The following is a 10286-nucleotide window of genomic DNA, read 5'->3' as shown; positions in this document are numbered from 1 at the left end:
TTGGGTAATTAAGTTATTTTAATTTGGTATTTTGTAATTAATTAATTTCTACAAAATATATTATTTACACAAACATTTTTATTCCTTAAAAACTTGCAAAATATTTTCCTTAATATCTAAAGGGAGGTCCGAAAATATGAGCTTAGGAAAGCTCAAATTTTCGGCCACCATATTATATATTGAGCAAAATTATTTTGGTAATTTTAGTATTTTAACTATCTTCCTTAAATCTATGATTTTCCTTAATTTTATTTCTCCATCCCCTAAATATTTTATCATGTTATTTACCTACCTTATATCTTACTTCCTTGATTACTTCCCAAGTAATCTCTTTTGTCATATTATTTTTCATGACAACAAACTTTCCTTAATTTTATTATTCTTAATCACCTTAATATCAAAACTTTCCATATTTCTTTATTCTCTTCTCCAAGTAATTCCTTAATTCTTCTTGCCATAATTCTTCTTACATTCTCCTACCATAATTTTTTCATTCATGAGCCTATAAATACCCCCTCATACCTCTCATATTCTTCACACCAAAACCCAATTCTCTTCTTCTCTACCTTTTCATACTTTTCTTTCTACTATTTTCATACATAATCAGCCCGTACACATTGGAAGCCAATTTTCGGGAGCTTCTGATCGGTTTGGGGGGTTTTTATGTTTCACAAAAAATTGTTCCTCTTAAAACATCCTTGAGGTTAGGATCAAAAATCACCCAATTTGGAGTTATATTGAAGGAGTTATGGCCTCATCATCAAGTTCTGCCTATTCTTTCCAACGAAAATTCAATTCTCTTTAATCCTACTCCTCTATTTTCTTCATGGTTAGTTTTCTAAAATATAAATTCCTATTCCAAAATTATAATTGTATATTAAAATTATTTTTAAAAAAGTTTTACAATTCATGGACATTAGATTTGAGTTTATGTCTAAAGATGTTATAACCTTATGGTTATGTTAATTGCAAGGTGTATTCGTGATTGAAATTTAAAAGTGCGAAGTGTTGATTGAGATTCAGAATCAAGGTACTTTTAGGTGGCTAGAACCCTTTGAAAATGATTGGTTTGAATAACATGTTTTGTATGATATTATTGGTGATTGAATAATATTGGTTTGAATTATGATTTATGAAATAAGTTATGTTTGGAGGTATTGATTTTAATACTTGGTTTGATAAATATATTTGAAGGATTGATTTTCATATCATGTTTTGAATTATGGTTTGAATTACTTATCATTTTTAAATAAAGAAATTGATTTGAAAAGTTTGATGAATTAAATAAAAGGATTTTCAAAGGAAGAGTTATTGATTTTGAAAAGTTATTTATATGAAATTTAATTCTCAAGTATTTATTAAAAGGTAGATTTTGTAAGCATATTGAATTGAATACAAAGGAGGTTTGAGTTAACTTATTATAAAGGTTGATTTATTCAAAGAAAAATTTTATTATATTAATCCCACTATGCGGATTCATTGAAAACTATGGACTTTGTACAGAATTTTCAAAGAGAAATTTTATTTAAAAAGCTTTACAAGCATGTTTATTATATTAATCCCACTATGCGGATTCATTGAAAACTATGGAGTTTGTATGACCTAGTCATTCTCCAAGAATAGCCTTGAAATAGTAGGAGACTAGCTTGGGGTGTGCACACTTAGAGAGGAGATTGAGTTTTTGAAAATAATTGATTTTATTAATCATTATTTTTGATTTATTGGAATTGTTTTGAAATTATTTGAGAATTAGTTTTGAGTCATGAGTTTGGAATTTATAAGATTAATTATTGGAATTCGTTTTAAAAGCATGTTCGCCCTATTTACTGTAATGGTAAGTGTTCAGGGTAAAAATACCCCAAATATGTGGTCTAATCATGTGATGACACATGGCCCAATCAAAGGGCGACACGTGTCACCATAGGAAGATGACACGTACAAAAGAGCAAGAGAGCACCTGAAATGAAGAGAATGAAACAAGGCCTTCTTACATCCAGAGGCCCAAACTCCTAGAAAGCCGCAAAACGGCGCCCCTATTCCTGATTGCACAACCAATCAGGATCCTAAATCTTAGGTCACTTACCCTAAGGAGCACAAATCCCCACCCCTATAAATACCCCAATCATTGATGATGGAAGGGGTGAATTGTGACATAACATTCAATAGATTAATAAATAGCTCCAACTTTTATCTACTTTCTCTCTCTAATTTACTCCATTTTCTGGTCACTAACTTGATCATTGGAGGCGGATCTCCGACCACTAGAGTTTTCATGTTTTTGCAGGTGTCCGAGTCTCACTGCTAGTAGTACGCGACCAATATCATTTCGAAGGAGATTTGAAACCCTTTCTTTTGAGGGAGAAAAATTCCTCATAAAAGGAGAAGCATTATTATAAACCTAAAATAAAACTTTAAAGAAACAAGAATTGGAGCTTCCATCGATTTTTTCCACAGATTAAAACCGATGGAATCCCCTTTAAAATTCAACAATGGAGGCTAGGATTTTGGAGAGAGGAAGGACGAGAGAGGAGAGAGAATTTTTTATAGCCTATTTATCACTATCCAAGGCTCCTCCACTAATATATGATTATAATATGTATCAATTAACCATATAACTAATATATAAAGCTAAACTTTTAGACAGGTCACGAAATAGTGACACTTAACATTCCGACTTTTCACCAAGTGTCGCACCACCTTGGATAGATTTAAATAGATTCATAAGATAAAAAAAATTAGTTAAAAATTATTTTTTCAATCAAATTAGATAGAATTTTAGAATAAGAGGATTAGTTTAGAGTTTTATTTTCAATAAAACGCCAAATAATAAACTTATAATTAGGCCACAAAACAACATCGTATATCATTTTCACTTTTCGCCATGTGTCGTACCACGTTGGATAAATATAGATACACTTTGTAGAAAAAAAAAGTTAATTTAACATTCTATTTTAAATCAATTAAATTGAATTATAATATAATTTTATCTTAAAATTCCATAAACAACCCGGGCATCGCATGGGGCACAAAACTAGTACTCCCTCCGTTTTTAAATACTTGCTCCATTTTCATTTTTTGCACTATTTATTTGTCATATTTTGACTAATGTTTGTGATTTATACATAAGAAAAAATATAGTCTTGTAGGTACTTGTTAAAATTATCTCAATGAATAGATTATTAATTTTTAATTGTTAGAATTTATACTTATTAATAATTAAAGATATTAGTGATCAAAGATTAGCATCGACATGCGTGTCCAATAAAAATGAAGCAAGTACTTAAAAACAAAGGGAGTAATATATAACTTTGCCCGAAAGAAGATGCTCTGTTGTGCAATATTGGGGCTGGTCGAAGGATGGTATTTATACTGTTGGATCGGGCTATTGGTTGGCGAAAATGGGGAATAACAATGCAGCAAATGACATGGTGGATGAGGGTATCTAGCAGTCGGTTTGGAAAATGAAGGAGCCCCCAAAATTGCAACATTTTATATGGAATGCAATTAAGGGAAATATGGCTGTGAAGACAAGGCTCATGCAGCGGCATATAGTGAGTGATAGCAACTTCCAGATATGTGGTATGGAGGAGGAGACTATTTTACATGCTTTACTACATTGTGAGGCTGCTCTGGTTATTTGGGAGCATAGTGATCTGAAATTGAACCACATTGATGCTCCTTTGGCTTCTTTTAGGGTGCTTTGGGAGTTAATGGTGCGTAAATTTGATGTTGCACTATGATTGCTCTCATGTGGGCTTATTGGAGGTGTCGAAATGTGTTAATGTATGATAACGAAAGGCCAAACTTCGTGATGGTTGATGCTGATTTCTGTAAGCTCGCAGAGGATTATAATGCTTATGCACGTATTGTCTTTCAGCAGGCCATTGTTAGTGGCGTGGTGAGTAGATGCTCGAACTGGCAACCCCCGAGTAATGGGTGCTTAAAGATTAACACAGATGCGTATGTTCCCTCGACTGGAATGGTTGGGGTGGGTGTGGTAATCCGTGACCATGAGGGTAACATCCTTTTGACAGCGACGAAGAAGGTAGTCTGTCGAAAGCCGGAGATTGCAGAAGCAATGGCAGTGAGATATGAGAAAATACAAGTTGATATCTGATATCATCTTGTATTGTTAATATCGTGGGTAATTCGATCTTTTCGTCAGTTTAATGAGGGGTACGGTGGTCCATGTGAATAATCCAACTCATTTCCCGTTATGTTAGCCCCGTTCTAAGGATTCAAAGGAAAAGTCATAGTTAACGGAGAAAAATTGGTTAACTCAAACTCGCCACCCACCATCTTCAAGCTTAACAGTCAACCACCACCTGCCGCTTCACCAACCGACCACTAACAATCTTTGGATTCACTAGTCGACCCTTGCCGACCACCGCCCGACCTCCGTTTACCTTCACTAGTCGACCACCACACATTCTCTAGCACCACCAGCGACCGAGCACCATTGTTCGACCCTCGCAACACCACAAGTACGAGCTAATCCCTTCCCTAAGGGGTTTGTATGGGCCCAATTTTCATAATTTACTACTAGGGTGTATATTGTTTGGCCGGCCGGCTACTTTTGATCCGCGAAGGTGGTCGATCTTGGGCATAACCATGAGAATGGCAGAGAGAGAAGGAAGTAGTAGCCATGTGAGGGGAAGAGAGAGAAGGAAAAATTGGCCATACTAATTATATAGTCGACCAAACTTTCCAGATCCACTAGACTCCTCTTCGCTTTCCCTCACTAAGTTTTGTTTTCTCTCTCCTCTTACCCTCTTACCCAGAATTGCAGACACATAGGAAGCAACGACATTAATTTTGCCGTTAACGTAGCCTCAAAATGGAATTGGTACAACAAACTCAAAAAACGGAATCCACATCCTCAATTGAAATATAAAATGAATACTTTTCATAAAGTAATGCTTTTATTTTCAACTTTGCCACGATATCAACAAAAAAAACGTTGATATCTGATATCAATGGGGACCGGCTCGTGAGATATGGCTTGAATATGGCAATGCGAATAGGGTATAGGAAGGTTTGGTTCGGGTCGAGTCGGATGCGGTCAATGTCATCAAAGCAAGTGAATTCGAAGGATAAAGGTCTCTCCCCGATCTTTTTTATTTTTGATGACATTAGCATAGATAGAGCATGGTTTGATTTTTGTACGTTTTCTCATGTTAAGCGATCTTGTAATACCGTAGCCCACTTAGTTGCTAGCTGGTGGGATACTAATGAACACATGGAATATGTACGGTTGGACTCCTTCCCTCAAAGTATAACTACTTTGGCCGGAATGGATGTTACTTGATTTGAATAAAATTTTCTCTATCGTTCCCCTAAAAAAAAAAATTATAACTCTATATAATTATAGATCATCGTATATGACACGGGATCTAACCTAATAATAACAATATACGAGACATCCTTATTATTAACACCGTTAACTTTTCTAGTGACAAAAGACAATAAAGCCCTAAGTTATTATATTTGATGTCATTGAAAACACAACACTAACACATAAGTAATTACGTACAGCAAAACATCACTAAAACCTATTTTGAAGGAGAAGGAAGTTGAAGCAATTTTCGAACGCAATTCAAGTGGAGTTATCGTGCAATTGCTTGATTAAAAGGTTAGTGTACTTCAATTTCTTTTGCCTGGAGTGAATTCATTGTTGCAAATCATGAAATTTGGGGAATAGGGTTCATGCTTGTTGAATTTGGGGTATTTTTATGTCGAAATTCTGGAATTTTTGGCCTTTTAATTAATGAAATTTTGTAGTTTTTTGGGGTTTAGCGGTCGAAATCTTGCAATTTATACTAGTTGTCGAAATTTAGCAGTGCAAAGTAAATGACTTTTGTAGACTATACGTAAAAATTATAGCTCAAGAAAAAATAAGTGTGAAAATTAGCTCTAATAAGGGTATTTCCTACATTTTATGAAATCTAAGGGTATCCAGTCTATATTGAAATTAGGGGTGACAATTCGGGTCAGCAGGTCGGGTTCGGGTCAGATTTCGGGTCGATTTCGGATTATGCTTAGAAACTATTAAAAAATAGTGTAAAACTTAATATTATTACAAAATATGAAATTTGGGTCAAATCGGGTCGAATTCGGGTTGTTCGGGTTCGGGTCTCTCTCAGTAACTTTGGGTCGGGTTCGGGTCGGTTTTCATGTCGGGTCAGGGTTTGCCAGCCCTAATTGAAATATAAAACTAATGGAAAGTTAACGTTGTTAGTAATAAGGGTGTTTAGTACATAATTATTTTTTGTCAAGGGTATCCAGTTCATTCAAAACTTTGCAAGGGTACACGGAACATGATGCATGTTTTTAAACCTTGGGGTTCACAGAACAATTTTTCAATTTTTTGTTTGGGAATGAAAAAAATAGTTTATACAAATCTATCTTATCTAATCTAATGTCATATCATATCATATAACTAATATATAAAGCTAAACTTTTAGCTGGACGATGAGGCAACGACACTTGGGGTTCTAACTTTTCGCCAAGTGTTGTGCCATGTAGGATAAAGTTATATAGAATTCAATTTGTATGATAAAAAAGTTGGTTTAGAATTTTATTTTCAATCAAATTTGGATAGAATTTTAGGATAAAATTGTTAATTTAGAGTTTTATTTTTGATAAAGTACCAATATTTCATATGTACAAATTGAATTATAATTTTATTCAAAAAATAATTAGATTATAACTCTCATAAATTATCATATAAATTTATTTTTTGTATCATAATATTTTTTTTTGGAGCGAAGGAATGAGTTCAAAATGTACCACATCCATTGTTTTTATAATATATTCTAATAAATTAAAATTATACTTCACAATCTAATATAATTTTATTACTGTGTGTAGACCTGTCAATCAGGCCGGGTCACGAGTCATTTCAGACAAGGTCATTATTTCAAGTTACGGGTCAAGAAATGTTTTTCACCAATATTATTATTATTATTAGTCATTACATGTGTACAAGTTTAAATCGTCACAAAAACACATCAATTCCTAAGTAATTTTGTATCAATGATATGTTTTAAAATTTGGCATATAGATTAAAAATATATCTTAAAATCTATTAAACAACTCGGGCATCGCTCGGGCACAAAACTAGTAACTAATATATAAAGTTAAACTTTTAGCCAGGTCACAAGACATCGACACTTGGCATTTCAACTTTTTGCCAAGTGTCGCGCCACGTTGGATGTACTTAAATAGACTTCATAAGATAAATTAATTAGTTTTAAGCAAATTTGGATAGAATTATAGAATAAAATTGTTAGTTGAGAGTTTTATTTTCGATAAAATACCAATATTTCATAGGTATAAATTGAATTATAATTTTACTCAAAAAAAATATTAGATTATAACTCTAAAATATTTCATATGCATAAATTGAAGGTTTTTTTAGATTTTAACACCTCCAAAAAAAAAATGGGTATTAACACCATACAAATGTCCAAAAAATTAGTATTACCACCACTTAACGGTTTCCGTTAAAAAATTCCGTTAAATGTGGTCCACAGTGACACGTGTCACTATTTTAATTGTTTTAAAAAAAATAAAAATAAATAAAAATTAAAAAATTAAAAACCTAAAACTACCCCAGCCACCCCAGCCCCATCCACCGCGCCACCACCGTCGTCCCCAAACCCATCCCCTTCCGGCGTCCGGCATCCCAGAGAATCGCCCGGCGCCGGCGACCCCACCCCCACCACCCTTTCCTCCACCTACGCACCCTACCCCTTCCCTTTCCCCATTTTCGTTTCCGACCCACAACCCCGAAACCACCCTAAACGGGTTTTAGGGTTTCGTTTGGGGGTGGTAGGGATTCGATTAAGGGAGGGGGGAAGGAGAGGGAGGGCGTTTCCGGGGGAGGAGGAAGGGGAGGAGGGGCGTTTTCCGGGGGAGGGGGCGTTTAGGGTGGTTTCGGGGTGGTGGTTCGGGAAACGAAAATGGGGAAAGGGAAGGGGTGGGGTGCGTAGGTGGAGGAAAGGGTGGGGGGTGGGGTCGCCGGCGTCGAGCGATTCTCTGGGACGCCGGACGGTGGAAGTGGGTGGGGCTGGGGTGGCTGGGGTAGTTTTAGGTTTTTTTTTAATTTTTTTAATTTTTTGGCCAATTACAAAGCAACACGTGTCTATATGGCCCTACGGGAGGAAAGCACTAACCACTTGAGCTATCCCTCACTCTCATAAAATACCAATATTATTATTAGTCATTTACATGCCTACTACATATTTAAATTGTTGCAAAAGCACATCAATTCCTAACTAATTGCGTATTAAACATATATTTTGAAATTTGATTAAAAATTTATTTCAAAATCTAAAAAACAACCTGGGCATCGTACGGGGCACAAAACTAGTAACTAATATATAAAACTAAACTTTTAGCCAGGTCATGAGACAGCGACACTTGACGTTTCAACTTTTTTCAAGTGTCGTACCATGTTGGATAGATTTAAATAGACTTCGCAAGATTTAAAAAAAAAAAAAATTAGTTTAGAAATCTATTTGGATAGAATTATAGAATAAAATTGTTAGTTGAGAGTTTTATTTTCGATAAAATACTAATATTTCATAGGTATAAATTGAATTATAATTTTATTCAAAAAAAATATTAGATTATAACTCTAAAATATTTCATATGCATAAATTGAATTATAATTTTATTTAAAAAAATATTAGATAATAACTCTACAAAAAATACCAATATTTTTTTGTTGTTGTTTAGAGAGCCAATAAGGACAGGGGTGAGAACTGATCCCAAGACTTGCTAGAATCGGGAGGAAAGCTCTATCCACTTGAGCTATCCCTCACTCTCATATAATACCAATATTATTATTAGTCATTTACATGCCTACTACATATTTAAATCGTTGCAAAAGCACATCAATTCCTAACTAATTGCGTATTAAACATATATTTTGAAATTTGATAAAAAATTTATTTCAAAATCTAAAAAACAACCCGGGCATCGTACGGGGCACAAAACTAGTAACTAATATATAAAACTAAACTTTTAGCTAGGTCACGAGACAGCGACACTTGGCGTTTCAAATTTTTTCAAGTGTTGTACCATGTTGGATAGATTTAAATAGACTGCACAAGATCTAAAAAAAAATTAGTTTAGAAATCTATTTGGATAGAATTTTAGGATAAAATTGTTGATGTAGAATTTTATTTTCGATAAAATACCAATATTTCAAATGTAAAAATTGAATTATAATTCTATTTAAAATAAAATATTAGATTATAATTCTAAAAAATTATCATACAATTTTTTTTTTATATCATAATATATTTTGGAGCTAAGGGAGTTGTTCAAAGTGTAAAAATCCATAATATAATAGAATTTTATTACTATGTAGACCTGTCAACTAGGGTCAGACTCATTTCGGATTGGGTCACTTCAAGTTACGAGTCAAGAAATATTCAACCCTTGCCCAAAATTTTAGGTTTGGTTCAATCCAACGGGTTTTGAATATTTATTTAATTTAATTTATTTTTGCTATTTTTTATTTTTTATTTTTTGATGTAATTAAATCGAATATTTTCACCAACATTATTATTAGTCATTATATGCCTACTAGATAACAAATTGTCACAAAAGCACGTCAATTACTAACTAATTCTATATCAATGATTTTTTTAAAAAAAAATTAGACATATAGATTAAAAAATTTATCTTAAAATTCAATAAAAAAACCCGGGCATCGCACGGGTACAAAACTAGTATATATATAAAGGCGAGTTTTTTCCTGAGCTTTTAGAGATCCACGTAAGATTTAATTTTCTTAACGCGCCACGTAGGATTATAAATTTTAATTGTAGCCAATAAAATAAATGATTATTAATTTCTTTTAGAATTAAATAATTAAATGATATGTAAGCAAAATTGACGAATGAGATTTTTAAGCTTAAATTAATTAAATGCAAAATAATATCTTTTGATATTATGAATTTTATCTAAATATATAACAAATTTTAGCACATCATATAATCATATAACTAATACATAAAGCTAAACTTTAGCCAGACCACGTGACAGCGACACTTGGTATTACTTTTCGCCAAGTATTGCGCCACGTTGGATATACTAAGATAGACTTCATAAGATAAATTAATTAGTTTAGATTTCTACTTTCAATCAAATTTAGATAAATTTTAGAATAAAATTATTAGTTGAGAGTTTTATTTTCGATAAAATACCAATATTTCATAGGTATAAATTAAATTATAATTTTATTAAAAAAAATTAGATTATAACTTTTAAAA

Source organism: Chenopodium quinoa, unplaced genomic scaffold (assembly GCF_001683475.1).
Source record: "Chenopodium quinoa cultivar QQ74 unplaced genomic scaffold, ASM168347v1, whole genome shotgun sequence".
Taxonomy (NCBI): domain Eukaryota; kingdom Viridiplantae; phylum Streptophyta; class Magnoliopsida; order Caryophyllales; family Amaranthaceae; genus Chenopodium; species Chenopodium quinoa.
Note: the sequence above shows the minus strand (reverse complement) of the source record.